Source organism: Protomyctophum bolini, assembly GCF_963924005.1.
Source record: "Protomyctophum bolini genome assembly, chromosome: 9".
Taxonomy (NCBI): Eukaryota; Metazoa; Chordata; class Actinopteri; order Myctophiformes; family Myctophidae; genus Protomyctophum; species Protomyctophum bolini.
The window spans coordinates 22,704,192-22,720,853 of NC_137870.1; the positions used below are offsets into that span (position 1 = coordinate 22,704,192).

Here is a 16,662-nt window from a genome sequence, read left to right on the forward strand (position 1 = left end):
TAATTAGCACTTCTCTAATGATCTCTCTTTCTCTTTTCCAATGTTCTATCCTCGCCAAGTCCACCGCCGTCTTCCATTAAAGGCCCTTTTTTCTCTTACTTCATCACTTCTTCATTGCTCTGTGTGTTGATTTCTCCACCCAGCTCTCAGTGGACAACACAAATGAGAGGAGCCATCTAAGCTCTTTTCATATACTGTAAGGCTCTGTGTTTGATGGCTCTCAGGGATGGGATTTAATGAACCTCTCGTTCAACTTTGATTATTTTCTAATTAAAGGAGTGAGTGATGGGGCGAAGGGTGAATTCATAAATGCATGATGATAATTGCGGGGGAATAATAAAAATATCAGCGACTCAAACAGGCAGTGATGAGCACACAAAGCCACAAATCATACCCAACCCAACAGAGCTTGGCTCCCTCAAATCTCTGGGAGTCATTAGGCGGAATGAAAAAACAATAAAAATGTAGGCATATTGAACTTCTAGAGAGTTCTAGAGTGTTTGTTCAGAATATGCATGCATTCTGGAATTGCTTCTTGCAGTCAAATGTGGAGTTTGACTTTGAATTTGAGTTCTATAAGGTGAATGCATTGTCAAGGACGGACAGTACTTTGGGACTGGGACAGGCTCCACCTTCATGTCCAGTCTGCTGCAGATCATTAGCCAGGCACCAGACAGCCACATAACCGTATTAGCTTTACCTGACGTGAATGTGAATGACTGCTCTACAGAATGTGTCCTGAGATGAACAGACTTTTGGACTGCATTAGAGTTTCTAGTCTTCCAACCAACCAAAAGTGCTTTACAATGTACCAATCGTACCATATGCCTCAACCACACGCACACGCACACACACGCACACACACACACACACACACACACACACACACACACACACACGTGCGGTTTACTGACGGTAGGCGTTGCTCTCCACCGCAGCGATGCAGCAGTCTGCCACGTTGAAAAGGGGATAGACACCCTCGCTCTGGGCTGATACAGACAATATGCCACTCCAACCTACTGTTTACTGTGTGAAAAGGGGATAGACACCCTCGCTCTGGGCTGATACAGACAATATGCCACTCCAACCTACTGTTTACTGTGTGAAAAGGGGATAGACACCCTCGCTCTGGGCTGATACAGACAATATGCCACTCCAACCTACTGTTTACTGTGTGAAAAGGGGATAGACACCCTCGCTCTGGGCTGATACAGACAATATGCCACTCCAACCTACTGTTTACTGTGTGCAGTGTGCACCAGTAGGCCTATTTATTCCATATTAGGCTATGTGAGTTTTATAGTTGAGCAAATCTAGATCACAAGGCGGTGCAAGCTTGTAGATCTTCTGTTTTCTCCGTATGACACTGGCGTGCAACCAAGTATAAATCCGGCTTAAGAGGTGAGGCTTGATCCAATGTGATCTGTATAGTGGGTGTATGGTACAAAATGATGTTGGAGAGAGGAGCTTGAGATATGGCCCCTACAGACTGTAGGAGTTTTAAAGTTGTCGGCGAGTCATCAGATCGTATTTCACACTACAGGAGTTTTTTTTGTAAATCGGCTGTCATTATATCTTTGTGGCTTTCACACTAAACGATTGATAGCCGACTATAGGGATCACACACTGCAAGAGTTCAACAAGATGAGATCCGGACCAGACCCGATACATATAAGCCTAGTTATATATTAGTTTTATTATTGTCTCCACCAGGCCGAAGGCATGGGGAGAGAGTATATTTTGCACTCCGTCCGTCTGTGTACAGCTAATCTCCGGCACCGTTAACCTGATCGATGCCAAATTTTGCACACACACTCCCAGGATACCAACAATGAACCTCTGCCCGAAACTTTCCTGAACGGCCAGTTATAGTGCCACCAGGAGGCCGACTTTTGAAAAACTAATTTTTTAATATAACTCCAAATATAAAATAATAATGATAATCCAAAAATCCCGCTAATTCTTACACACTATCTCTATTGTCATGTGTTGGCCCGTTTTGAACGGCATGCAAATTACGTGAAATCTTTCACAGACTTTCCTACTAGGCTGAGGAATATATCCCACCCTTTTCACATAGGCCTGTTATAGCGTCACCAACAGGTGGATTTTTGCAAAACACATTTGTGGAACAAAATGCCTCAAATCATCCAATTGCCATCCAAGGCATAAGAAGAAATGGCACCCTTTTCACATTGGTCTATTATAGCGCCACCAGGAGGCCACAACCTGACCTGCCCTGGTGGAGACCTGTGCCCCGAAGGGCACTTTATCTAGTTCCAATCGCATGTACGTGCAGGATGCCGTGATACAACACAGGACGTCTCTCTCTCTCTCTCTCTCTCTGCGTGCATACACAGGAATGTGTGGGCGACAGCATAATCGGAACAAATATAGTGCAGTGTGTACTGTGTAGGGGCCATAAAGGAAATACAAACATTCAGTAGGCAGATTTATGCGCAGCCTGCGTAGCTATAGTTCAGGCAGACAACTCAAGAGAGTGTGCCCACTGCCTATACCTGATCAGGTGACTAGTCACATGCACTCTTAGACACTGCTGTCTAGCTGCCTGGCTTGCTAACCTGCTGCTCATGAATTTTTGCAAATCCCATCGCCTCCCCACTCCCCAGCATCCACCTGTAGCCAGGCTCTGTTCCCCTGTTCTAGATCCCCTGGGGTCTTGCTCAATAAATATACAGTATTGTTCTAAATATACTTGTCTAGTTGTCTGACTGACAAGGCTAGGCTAATCGTTATTTTGCTGAATATTGTATTCACGATTATTACTCTCGATTATAATCTTATAATTTGTAAGCCTTTGTTGCAATAATTGTACATCTGTCATATTAATGTTCAAATAGTATAGGGTTATGTAATGGTCTCTGTAATTTTATTGGTCCTCTGTGGGTATGATGGAGGGAATGTAGTTGTACAAAACAATCAATCAATCAATCATGTATGTTCTTCTTAGTAATCCTTATAATTGTTAGGAGATGAGGGCAAGGTGCAACAGCTAACCAAATAAGACGTTTTAATTAATAGCCATGTTCTGCGATAATACAATAATTGTTATTTTTGATTACTTTCGATTAATTATGCATCTCTAGAGTGCAGCCAAACAAGAAAAAAAGCAACATAGTGGGTACCAAGTGGTTGCCTACTTGCCGCCACAAACTGAATTAATGTACCTCTCTCCTCTACTTGTATGCATTCCAATTTAAATGTTTGTTTTCTCACATTGCCATTTCATCACATCAGAGGATTACAAATAGCCTGCTGAAAATCAGACCATCATTTGGGGATTACTACCATTTATTGTAGTCTTTGGGATTCAACACTCAACTACTTGCAACATCATGCAACTACTTGCAACATCATGCAACTACTTGCAACATCATGCAACTACTTGCAACGCCTTGGAACCATTATCCCCAATGGCAGTTGCAAGAAGTTGCATCGGTGTGGTTGACCTTAAAACTGTTTTGTTGCAAGGACTTGTGACTAGTTACAAGTAGTTGCAAACGGTGGTTTGGGCTTTAGGGTGGACACTAACTACAAGAACACTGAGCAGATACCAGGTAGTAGGTATAGTACGTTTTTGATTGATTGCTCGATTGACCGATCGATTGAATAGTTAATTGGCCAGAAATGTAAATAGGGCCAAAAGGATAACACAAAAAAGTCCTGGGTACTTGTTTCGATTAAAGCCATATGGACCCATGTAGTCCATAGGGCAGGAGCCTATCTCCGGCATGAGGCAGCTTGATGTGCAACTACATCCCCTGGTCATGATGCGGGTATATGTCACTGGGACTCACTGAAGCTGAGTGCCAAGCAGGGAGGCACATGGAGGGTTGTACGTATCTATGCATGTTATAGTCTTCGGTACTATGCGCGTGGCTGGGGAACCAATCCCAATAAGCCAGTTAGTACACATACTGTAAATGAATGCACTGTCAGTGAGACACCTATAGCTCAGCCACAGGAGAATCTGGCACAGGGAGACAGAGCCGCAGGCAAACAGACAGAGAGTGGATGTGGTGGTATAGTGGGCGGGCTATTCGTGAATGCCCTTGTGTGTTTTGGATCTGATGTTGTTGTGTCATGTCTCCATGCTGATGCAGCATGTCCAAAGATGGATATGTCTGTGAGTCTAGTGTGTGTGTGTGTGTGTGTGTGTGTGTGTGTGTGTGTGTGTGTGTGTGTGTGTGTGTGTGCCTGCATAAATGCATTTGTGTATGCATGCGTACGTATGTTGAATGGATGTGTATATTTAACTACTGTATATGTGTTTGTGTGTATGTGTGTGCAGTGTGTGTGTGTGTGTGTGTGTGTGTGTGTGTGTGTGTGTGTGTGTGTGTGTGTGCGTGCGTGCGTGCGTGCGTGTGCGTGGGTTGTGTGCGTGTGTGTGTGTGTGTGTGTGTGTGTGTACACTCGCAGCCGCGTGCGCATGCTGAGGCAGCATATCCACAGATGGATGTGGAGGCAGTGGCCTCTCTGAGGACACAGAGACATTTAGAGGAGACATTTCAAGGGGGGACTCGCATGTGAACGGAGCCAGACAAAGTTATCGGCCGTTGGCTGACTGTATTCGCACTGCTCATCTTCATTGCTGTGTTAATCAAAGCCACCTGTCATGGATGGAAGTCCTATGTAGGTATAGGCTTAAATTATCAGGGCCATCTTATAATATAAACTGGTTTAGTTCAGCCCAAGATTCTCTGGAACTGCCTGGGTAAACAGAATATATCGTTGCTGACGGGCAGAAACCTCATAACTCCATATTTCAACTTTGTATGTTTTTTCGTAAATGAATACCCTACTTCGTCATACAAGAGTGTCATACAAAAGTCTAATATGGTTTATAAACGGTTTTGGACATACAAGGTTTTCCACCTGACAGCAACGATATGGTTATATAGAGGATATGCTTTTATGAGTTTATACCAACTCATAAAAGCATAATGCATAATATGAACATTACTCACAGCGAGTATATATGGCAAGATTCTTTACATGGTAAATGGTCTACATTTATATTGTGCCTTTATCAAAAGTGCTTTAAACAATCTGTGTTCAAATTCACCCATGCACACAATGATGGAGGCAATGGAGTACCACTGTACCACCCTCATTGGGAGCAGTTAGCAGTGTCTCACTTGAGGACACAAAAGAGCCAGGGATCCAACCAGTTCCCATGAAGTACTGTAGTATCGCGTGACCAGACTGTTGCCTCCCACAATTGTCAAATGCTTCCGGTCAGAAAAGACAAATGTCCCCAACTTTCTGTAATTGTTTACTGTAGGAGTATATTATATTCCTTAATCAAATATTTATTTGACCATTTGTGATACAAGGCCAGGCAATTGCATCTTTGTATGAGGAATAAAATATATGAAACGTGCACCGTCTTGTCTGTCACATCACATGCAGAAGCAGAGACGTTTCTGTGGCTATACCAAGGTGAGGGGTATCTTTTTTTAACCAGCCCACAAGTGTGTTCCTCGGCCAACTATTACGTTAAATTGATTAATTTCTTAACAGCGATTAATCAATTAACGATTAACTATTAACATTCCTACCTGTAACCCTTCATTGTCATTTCGAGCTGAAGGCTGTCCCTGTCATGCTTTCCCAGTCGGTATAAAGAGAGAGTGTGTGGGTGTGTGACGTACTTAGTGTCTACCACACCTCACCTGCATGTGTCCACTACACCTGCATCCACTCACCATAGCCAATACTTGTTACAATCACCACAGTATAATACAACTGCAGAGCAGAGACGATGACCGCTCCCAGAGTATAGATTAACGATTGCTGTCAGCTCCTGAGACTACGACCCCACCCTGAGTCTCGTCCCACCCAGGGGGGCAGTCAGACGGATATTTTGTGAAGCCACTAAGGAAATTAAAGTTCATATAATGGCCTGTTGTGGCGCTCTCATTGGGCTCAAAAAAACCCATAGCCCCATAGAAGTCCATGTATTTGGGCCCAACTTCACCTAGACTGTATTACCTTAATAAACATGGTCATGAATACTTTTTGCTTCCAGTCACTAGTTTAAAGTCTCATTTCTAATGTCATAATATTCTTTTTGGAAAATTATGGTCCCATTTATTAGAAAAATGACCATAAAGTCGCGCATGTTCTGAGGGGCGTGGCTACCGTTACAGTCTATGATAGGGATTCCCCTCCCACTCGAGTCAAAATAAAAACCAACGAAGAAGAAGGGGGAAGTCCCGCCTCGTTGTCTGGGCCAGCCAATGGGCCAGCTGGCCTGAACTGGGCCAAAACGGATCTAGAAAGATGGCGACTTCCATTGCAAGGACTGACAGGCTTCATTTTACGTTCACGTTAGACCCGCGGGACGCTTTGTCCATATTTTTTACAGTCTATGGTCCCACCTCATTCCATTACACATTCAACTCATTTTGTTTCAACTTAAGTACTTAAGTAAGTGTGGTCTCTTACTCTTACTAGTGAAGTGGTCGATGGGGAAACAGCAGACATACAAGTTCACAACGGGTCGCATACGCAACGTGTTGTGAGGTTGTAGGTAGGCTATTTTCGGCATGCAACACTGTCATGTGACAAAGAATAAATCAGGCTGTATGACTGAGTTGATGCTCTCTCTCCATCAGTCTGCCACAGAGACATGCAGCCGTATCTGTCAGCACCACAGACGGGCAAAATATCAACCCACTGAAAGATGAAAAGACAGAGGGAGAAAGAGATAAAAGTCAGTGTGTGTGAAATGGAAATGAAAGTGTCTGTCAGGGTGGGGTGGGGGGGTGTATATGCGTGCGTGCGTGAGTGCGTGAGCTCGCTCGCACGTGTGTGGCTTAAAATGCTTGGGTAATGAATGGAGAGGGTGGACTGAGGTGCATGAAAAGACACGTTACAGAGACACTGTTGGAGTGTGTTCCCCCTTCAAAGGGCTTTTATCTGACTTTGACACATTCACACACGCACGCAGGCTCACACACACTTATTTTACACTAATCTACTCTCACGAAATCTCCATTTTCCTCCTCTATGTTTCCATACAGTAGGCTACGATATTAAGATTATTGTACTGTAAAACTCTCTCTCTGTGTACATGTGTCTTGCTCGGACTCTCACACAGATAGTTTCTTCATGCGTTTTAAAGGGCTCTGAAATATTTGGGTCACAGATATTCCCAAGTGTTACATATTCAGGTGTGTGTATATCTGTAAAGAATGGAAATGTTTGTGCATGTATACAGTGTGTGTGTGTGTGTGTGTGTGTGTGTGTGTGTGTGTGTGTGTGTGTGTGTGTGTGTGTGTGTGTGTGTGTGTGCGTGTGTGTGCGCGCGTGCGTGTGTGTGTGCCCGTGCAAGCACACGGCTATACTCTGCAGTATATGCAGCCTATGAGCATTAATCATTTAGACAGGAATCGGTTTTGTATTCAAGTCAAAGAGTGCCAGCTCAGACCAGCAGAGCACAGCACAGCACAGCACAGCACAGCACAGCACAGCACAGCACAGCACAGCACAGCACAGCACAGCACAGCACAGCACAGCACAGCACAGCACCTACTGGTTAGGCCCTGTACACACATATCAGACGAACATGCTCTGTGCCGTCCGTGTTTTATGGCCGCCTCAATGCTTTTTCAATGGAAGTCACGTGGTTTGACCAATCACTTGTGTTTGACTTGCCCCCCTCACCCCATCAAACACAAGTGTTTGGTCAATCCACATACTTCCAATGGAAAAGTATTGACGGCCATTAAACACGGACGGAACAGAGCATGTTCGTCTGATATGTGTGTACAATGCCTTAGCATTAACACACATCGATTCAGAAACCAAGCTCACTGATAGACACACAAGGAGACAGATTCAACCGTCCAAGCACATTCTTTGTATCAAGACAATCCTGGGGTTTTATATTTCTAGAATTTTTGTTGAACAGGGCACGTTGAGTGTGCACATCCGCGCCTGTGCTTTCTATTTAATTAAGACCACTTAATTGTGCCCTGTTCATTTAGTTCTGAGGGTGGAGTATAAAAAAGTACATGCAAGGGTCCCCGTAAGGGTCCATTTCTACATTTAGAGGAAAATGCCTATTTTTGCATATGTGTGTGTGTGTGTGTGTGTGTGTGTGTGTGTGTGTGTGTGTGTGTGTGTGTGTGTGTGTGTGTGTGTGTGTGTGTGCATGTGTGTGTTTGTCAGTAGCTATACAGTATGACGTCCCATTCACTTCTGTGCGCACTGTTGTGTTGTGAGACCCTCAGGCTGTTTTGCTCGTGCACACGTGTTTTCCATCACAGTATATTGGTGAGTTTATTGTGTTTCGTCAACCTAAATGCCCCCCAGATTTACTTATCACTCACTTCAAATGAAGACGGCTGAAGCCTCCAGATCCTAATAGTAACAAGCTGCTGAACTCCTATCTCACACAAATCTCACACTCTCTCTCACAAAGGATTGTTTTCTTTCTGTGTGATTACAGTATGAGTTGTTACAGCTGTTAGTTCTTTTTAATATTAACCCTGTTTTTAGCAAGTCATTATAGCCAAAAAATACAATCACAGTGCAATGTGTTGGGAGCTTGTATCAGCAGAATCAAAGAATTAAAGTATAGAGGTAGATAAGTGATATATTTTTGTGAAAATAAGTGTTGCTTTATTCTGATTCATTGGTAGTGTTTGTTTAGTACTAGGGGCCTCCCTGTCCTTCCAGCTCTTGATTAAACATGAAATGCATTTTCAGGTCGTAGTTGGGTCATTTCTGATACTTCCATGAAAGTGGAGAGCGAAGGTTTGTTTCTCAGTGGATTTGCCATCTATGAAGGTTAAATAACAAATTGAGCTCCTATGCCCCTCGCAAAAATGCGAGCAGAATTCGTGAGAGCCCCAAATCCATATGGCCACCATAGACAAGTTCAAAGTTCTAAATTTCATTCTTTAAGTAGAACGTGACGTGTCAAACTTGGGGGGTTTCATGATTCTGCATCCATTCCAAGTATTAGTTTTACACGAAAAACACTCCTTGGGCTAGAAATGGCCATAGCCGTTGTAGGAATGACCGAGTTAGTGGCTGGAGAAAAAGTACAGAGGCATTGGTAAAGATTAACCAATGGTATGTTTCACCAAAGGAGCACTACCAACTGGCATAAATACAGGAAGCTCTCTACTCCCAGCACAGACTTCAGTTCACTGACAAAATGGCAGCCTTTTATACCCAGCTGGAGATAATGAGAATGGACTATATCATTTACAGGGGTGTCTTCAAATGAGATACATAAAAGCATACAATAAATACATATAAAAAGTATAGCCTTAAACCATAAATGTTACAAGTTTCTGTGAACTACATGAAGTTATATAATAAGTCCTTCACACTACAACATAAATAAGCTATCACAACAGCACATCTTAACCCCCCCTGCTATCCTGACATGGTCCAGCCCAATCCTTACTGAAACACATCAGAGGCAATTGTTAGGCATTCAATTAAACCAACAATAGAACTCCACATTATTGCACTTCCCAAACATATTGAATCTATAACCCACATTGCACTTGCCCCTCATGTTTGTTAATCACCAAGCATTTCCCCAGGTGGAACTCGTTGGCTGAGTGGCCATCTCAGCTAAACAGGAAATTAAACTATGAAATTCAACTGTGAGGGTTAATAAAGTGCCAATATGCTGTGCAGAATAAGTAACAGAGGACCACTCTGTTACAGCCGTTGTGATAAAGACAGACTGCTTTCTCACTTGTCCTCTTGAGCCACACATATTAAATTGTTTCATGATCACTAGATATGTATGTAGGTGAATACTTTGTTGGTTGCTGGGGCCACTAGACAGAGGCCTAGGTTTGAGTCATTCTAGCATAGCTGGAATGACTCAAACATTTAGAAATGTTTGCCTTACAAATAGGTTGTCAATGGTGGCCATATGGATTTTGGGCTCTCACAAATTGTGTTCGCATTTTTGCGAGGGGCATGGGGGCTCAATTTGTATTCATTGGAAGTTGAGATAATCAGTGTCTCTGTGATCAGCCAATTATATAGCCTATACTGTCACTGTATATAGCCTGGATCATTTCCTGTGCTACGCTATCACTCCACTGTCAAAAGTTTTCACTTGAACTTCATCCAATGCTAGCTAGAGAGAGGGTGAGAGGGGGGGGGACTGAAAGACCAGCAGCACAACTAAGGATGTGCCAGTGAAGGGCAACACAGTGAGATCCTGTTTAATTAAAAAAAGAAATGTTACACTCTGAGTTAAATTACCAACGACCAAACTGAAGGGCATTATTAGTTCTGAACTCGAAGAGAAAGTGAGAAAACGGCAGAGACAGAGCCATGCACTGAGATGCCTCTTTATTTGTCCTGCACTGGGCTGTCACGTTCCCCAGTGAGCTGCATTTATTTAAAAATAATCACACCCGTGTGAAGTGAGGGGCGCTCTTGTCATCGTACAAATTTACGTCATATTTGGCGGACATTTGACCTAATTTCTCCTTTCATTGTCAAAATTGCAAATATGGTGACGTGTGGGGACCAAATATATAGGAGGGGTAGGCGCCTCAAAAAGAAGAATGCACTGGGTGGTGTGCGAGGCGAGAGTTGCGAGAGTCCCTTTTACTCCCCTTCTTATACAGTGCATATCAGGCTGCATCTCTAACCGTCTGGCCTTCACTATCCACTCATTCTCCCTGTACCTAGATCTGTGTTACTAATTCATCTGCAGAAAAAGCAGATATATCATTCTGTCAAAGAGGCAGGGAAGGGAGGTAAGCTGTGGAATGCCCTGGCAGTGAGCGTGGAGGAGGAGGGGGGGCTGAGTGATGTATATTGGAATACAATTCACATTAATATAGCTTAAATAACTGTTCTAAGTTGTCTCTCAGCTGAGCAAACATGTCAGGATACAGAGGCGTTTATAGCATGGTAATCTTAGAATAGCCAGTGGCCACTAACTAGTGACCCACAAACAAATGGTTGTTCCTGCCACTACCTTATAAGGGAATCGTTTGGGACAGTGGGGGAACCTGAGACTACCTTTCCTTTGACATCTGTTGTCTCTGATGTGCCTGTATAAAGAGCTTACTGTTAATGTCTGTCTATGTGTTAGGCCCAGTCAAGCCGTGAGGCTGGCTGGGAACATGCATGGAGCTTCATGCTCCATGGCTGTGATCTCTGTTGTATTCTACACTCTACAATAAAATGGACTTCGAAGCTTTCAATCTGCGTGCACCGTCGTCAGTCTTCTCTCTTAAGTTGTTAGATAGGAATTATACTTCACAGTGGTGCGGAAACCCGTCGCTTTTTGATTCATTTTTTGCGTCAGGCGAGTGAACCAGGGGCATTTTTCAGTCTAATAGTGTTTCGGTCGGCAATTTTTGGAGGAGGACAACGGCGGTGGTGCTGCGCGCTGATCGAGCCAGCGGCGATTCAACACAATGGCGACGGCCTGCCCGGCGCGGTGGGGAGGTGCGACGATGGACGACGGCGGCTCTCGAGGATCGGTGACCAGAGCGGTGCACGGCGGCTGGACGGCGGGGTGAGGGTGCGCAGCGTAGCATATACCCCGGCCCAAGGAGCTCATCGGTGGTCAACGATCAAAGGGAGGCGGTGGCACTCAGACTCTTCACTCTTCTCGGCGTCGACGGCGTACGCCCCTGCTTGGTTCGAGGGTGACGGCAACGCGGCTGATCTACGAGCTCGCAACGCAGCACGCAACAAGTTTCTGCCTTGCAGAAGCCTAGGCTCCTGCGATGAATCTGGATCACTTTCTGGTTGTTCAGTCATGATTGGACTGTCATGGCTGAAAGGGAGGAGGTGATCATGAAAGTGAATTCAAATCAGAACGAAAGTTTTCGAACAATGGGCAACTCTCCATAACAGAGCGGCCTACGACATTGCGGTGCATAAGTGTACTGCAACAACCTCGTTTGGCCTGTGAGCGCTGGCTGATGAATGAACACTCGAAGGTGAGACAAGGAAAGGAGAGAGCAACATTACAGAGAAGAATAGTTCTATATCAGATGGATATCGTTCCATTTGATTTCAAATGTATGTCTACGTTTGTAGTTCAACATATAATGGGCATGTATGTTGATTTTATGTGTCGGGTATTTTAATTAGAGAAGTTGACTTAAAGGGGTTGATGCCTAAGGGGTATTTTGGAACTGAATAGAGATATTTACCGGAGTATAACGTTAGTAGATGTTTCTTTGTCAGGCGAAAGACAGCGCTCCTGTCGTACGCATAAGTGTTAATCGTCCTAAATTGTGCATAAAGTTCTTATTTATGTTCGAATAAATTTGTGAATGGGTAAAAGTCAACAAAGTATTTATGCTATGACATGTGGGGAAACTCTAAAAGTTATACAGGACACTCTAGGATTTTAATGTAAGTATGTAACCTTTAGCATGCAAGGAGACCTGGAGACATACATTCTTTGAAATGATAGGAATATAGAGTTAGGAGGTCGCAGTAGACTGGTTATTTGTGAGCCTTGGTAATCTAGAGTGTTTAGATAATTATGGATGCTCTCTGCATGTGCGAAAAGTGGAGTTAACTAAACAAAAAAAAAACGAATCATTTTTTGGATGACTATGGTAAATTTATCCCTGACATTAGCTGAGGCTAAGAGCTTTAGATGCCAGGTGTGAATTTCCGTAACACACTTTGAATTCGATAATTGGGTGCTTTGATAAGCAAAGGGGTGGGATTCATTTCAGCGACGTGTATTTTGTTTCAGTGTCAGATTTCTGTAATACGGTTTATCAGTTATGTCATTTGTCACATATGTATGAAAGACTGGAATTTTGTATGCCATTCTACTGTAATTGTTTGACTTCTTTGTGTCATATTTTTTGATGTTCTAGTCAGTCAGTGCAAAAGGGAGGACTGTAAATTGTGTTCCATATCCGTTTTATGAGGCATGTTTGCCTCAAAGGGAGGATGTGATGTATATTGGAATACAATTCACATTAATATAGCTTAAATAACTGTTCTAAGTTGTCTCTCAGCTGAGCAAACATGTCAGGATACAGAGGCGTTTATAGCATGGTAATCTTAGAATAGCCAGTGGCCACTAACTAGTGACCCACAAACAAATGGTTGTTCCTGCCACTACCTTATAAGGGAATCGTTTGGGACAGTGGGGGAACCTGAGACTACCTTTCCTTTGACATCTGTTGTCTCTGATGTGCCTGTATAAAGAGCTTACTGTTAATGTCTGTCTATGTGTTAGGCCCAGTCAAGCCGTGAGGCTGGCTGGGAACATGCATGGAGCTTCATGCTCCATGGCTGTGATCTCTGTTGTATTCTACACTCTACAATAAAATGGACTTCGAAGCTTTCAATCTGCGTGCACCGTCGTCAGTCTTCTCTCTTAAATTGTTAGATAGGAATTATACTTCAGGGGGCTGAGCGAAGTGCTATGCTCTCTCGCATATTCTCTGCTGTGCTGGCCGTGGCCCTCCATGAATCCGTCTATCTGACTGTTTCCATGATCCACGGCATGCCCCGCTGACTTTACTTATCCATTTCTATCTTAACCTAGTCATTGCCACGCCAGTGTGAACCATTGCCGATTCAGTCCACCGCCCTCTTAACTGTAACAAAACAGGGCCTTGCTTGACCAGAACTCCCCCTGCTATAAACCAAGTATATCTTTGCCTTGGCTTGGTTTGTCGGACTTCCAGGCCTGGGCTCTTGTTACACTGAACAACACTCTGCCTTGCCAATCAGATAAGAGACAAATTACAGCATGTGCTCAGCACGCAAGACCAAGCTCTGAAACAACTCGCATTACTCGATAGACATTATCGTGCCCACCTGAACCCAAATATCCAGATAAAGACAAATTGCTTTGCTCTATCAGAGAAATATCTCTGCCGATGATTGAGAGAGACTGGCCAAACAACTACAGTATATCTCAGTACATTGATGGGTGTAATGTGTTATGTTTTCAGCTCCTATAATGTCCTTCTTGGATCTTGGCCACGCCACATACTAGTCACAGCTGACCTCGTCACACACTGTCTCACTGTTGTTGGGAGAATCTGTGGCTGACCATATGGCTTAGACCCAGTTTCCCAAACACTGGGTCGGCCCATTTTTATGGGTCACGACTTGAGTAAAAATCCCAGTTTCTTTTCCTACATTTAATAAAATAAATTAAAAATAATAATGTATCCATTTAAAAACAAACAAACAAACAAATCTAAGAAATACCATGAATACAGTTCGGGTCCCGGCAATTAATGTCTAATCTCTCTTTTGGGTCTCGACCTGACAAGTTTGTTGTACCACAGACAGGATAATAGTGTGCTGTGTGGTGCCTCCAATATGAACTTCTCTTCTTCGGTGTAAATGCTAACCTTTCTTTTTTCTTATTTTCTCTATCACGTCCCACCAAATACTCCTCCCATACTTATAGCTCCTGATGTATATAATATACCATACAGAGGAGAAATGTGCACGCAGCAGACGAACTGAAATTCCATGGTGTTTATTCAAACAGAGTACAGCATACACGGCAACAGCAAATAGCAACAGCATCACGCCAGCCATGCAGAGTGCATGGCTCACGTCTCCCACAAGGCTCGCGCCTCGACTGACTGACTAAAATGATAGCATTGCAGCCCACTTTTAAACATTCCACATTTGGTCAAGCGGGTCGACATGGTGCATATAATTAGTAGCAAGGTCCTTTGAGCAACTCAGGTCAACACAGACCCCTAATTAACATACAACGGAATTAGACTCCTAGCTACTCCTGAAGAGACCGACACCCCTCTCTAGCAGCTGCTCACCAAGAGGTCTACTGTATGTAAATTTACACAATTGACATAGGCCTTGCAACACTGTATAATTATGAGATCCTAAATATTCTTCATATTCCCCCCTTGATCATCAAAAGATGATCATCTAAAAATATGGAACCATAATTATCTTACACCCCCCTTGACCCTCAGCTTGACAATACACATTCAAGAAACCAAAAAATAACAGCATTACAGCACAGAATTCCCCCAACATGGTTTTCAGACATCCATACGTATATGAATAATGGAAAAATTATTAGTACAGTTAACTGACATTAAACAATACATATGCCGCTTTCAACTCCCTTTTACAAGAGCACTTTTTGATACGTAATAACCTACATGATTTACAAACTAAACTCTGCTGTCCAATGTTAAATACACAATATCAGCTAAACCACTCTCGGATTTACGTCTGACCAACATCACACACTGGTGATCCAAGTAGATACACATTCCACGCCAGAGTCTAAAAATAATATCACATATCTCTTCATATCCATAGGAAAATTCCTCATTGATTCATAATTAGGCTAAATGACTCAACTTATCTAATTATACGACAAACACATACCAACATGAGGCCTATTATAATTCATGCTGAAAACAAACGAGACGCACAATTTGTTAAACAGAGAGAAGAAAGTCCATCTTTTCTCTGTACGAACAAAGGAAACTTCTTCTCTGTATGCTGCTCATTCTAGTTTACCTCGAAATGTTCGCTTAGCTGCACGGATCAAATCAAAGTTCAAGAGTCTGTTCACTGCTGTTGTCCCGCTGTCCTCGTCATCATCATTCCTCTCCCCCCTCCCAAACTCTGTTCACAACAGAGATGGGACGAAAAGAAAAGGCCGGAACATCTACATCACAGACCCCACGAGCAGGTCCGTGAAGGCCCACAGCTTAGGTCAGTCGGCCACTGCCTCTCCGCGCTGCGCCTCACCGATCCCCGCCCGCAACCGCTGTCCCCGCGCCGACGTGATGAATGACCAAGGCCTCCGTGTGGCTGTCGCCGCTCCATCGACCTCAACGCAGCTCACCCGTGACACCCGTCCGGTGGCTCGCACTGGTCCTCGTAGCACAACACTCCTCGCGGTGGTCGTCGTCAACATCCCCGCAGCGAAATGGACAAGAGATCACGTACGGGTCGGCTCAGCTCCGCTGGAGCTCCCCCGTCGCCGCTCACAAAAACCTCCCCTCCACCGAATTAGACGAAAAAAAAGCCGCTGGTACTGTCTCATCTGACGTGATAAACACACCAACACGACCGGTTTCTGGCACCATCTGATGTATATAATATACCATACAGAGGAGAAATGTGCACGCAGCAGACGAACTGAAATTCCATGGTGTTTATTCAAACAGAGTACAGCATACACGGCAACAGCAAATAGCAACAGCATCACGCCAGCCATGCAGAGTGCATGGCTCACGTCTCCCACAAGGCTCGCGCCTCGACTGACTGACTAAAATGATAGCATTGCAGCCCACTTTTAAACATTCCACATTTGGTCAAGCGGGTCGACATGGTGCATATAATTAGTAGCAAGGTCCTTTGAGCAACTCAGGTCAACACAGACCCCTAATTAACATACAACGGAATTAGACTCCTAGCTACTCCTGAAGAGACCGACACCCCTCTCTAGCAGCTGCTCACCAAGAGGTCTACTGTATGTAAATTTACACAATTGACATAGGCCTTGCAACACTGTATAATTATGAGATCCTAAATATTCTTCACTCCTCTCTCCCCTCTCTGAGATCTGCATGGAGGGAGTGTGTTGTCTCTCTGAGATCTGCATAGAGGGAGTGTGTTGTCCCTCTGAGATCTGCATAGAGGGAG

At 43.9% G+C, this 16,662-nt stretch overlaps 1 protein-coding gene across 3 annotated transcripts in view; it reads right to left on the bottom strand.

Moving 5' to 3' along the window:
* LOC308320737 (muscleblind-like protein 1) overlaps positions 1-16,662 on the bottom strand; it is a gene marked incomplete at its 5' end in the record, with an annotated part of 59,674 nt that overhangs the window by 42,266 nt on the left and 746 nt on the right. The gene's annotated exons all lie outside the window — the stretch shown is intronic.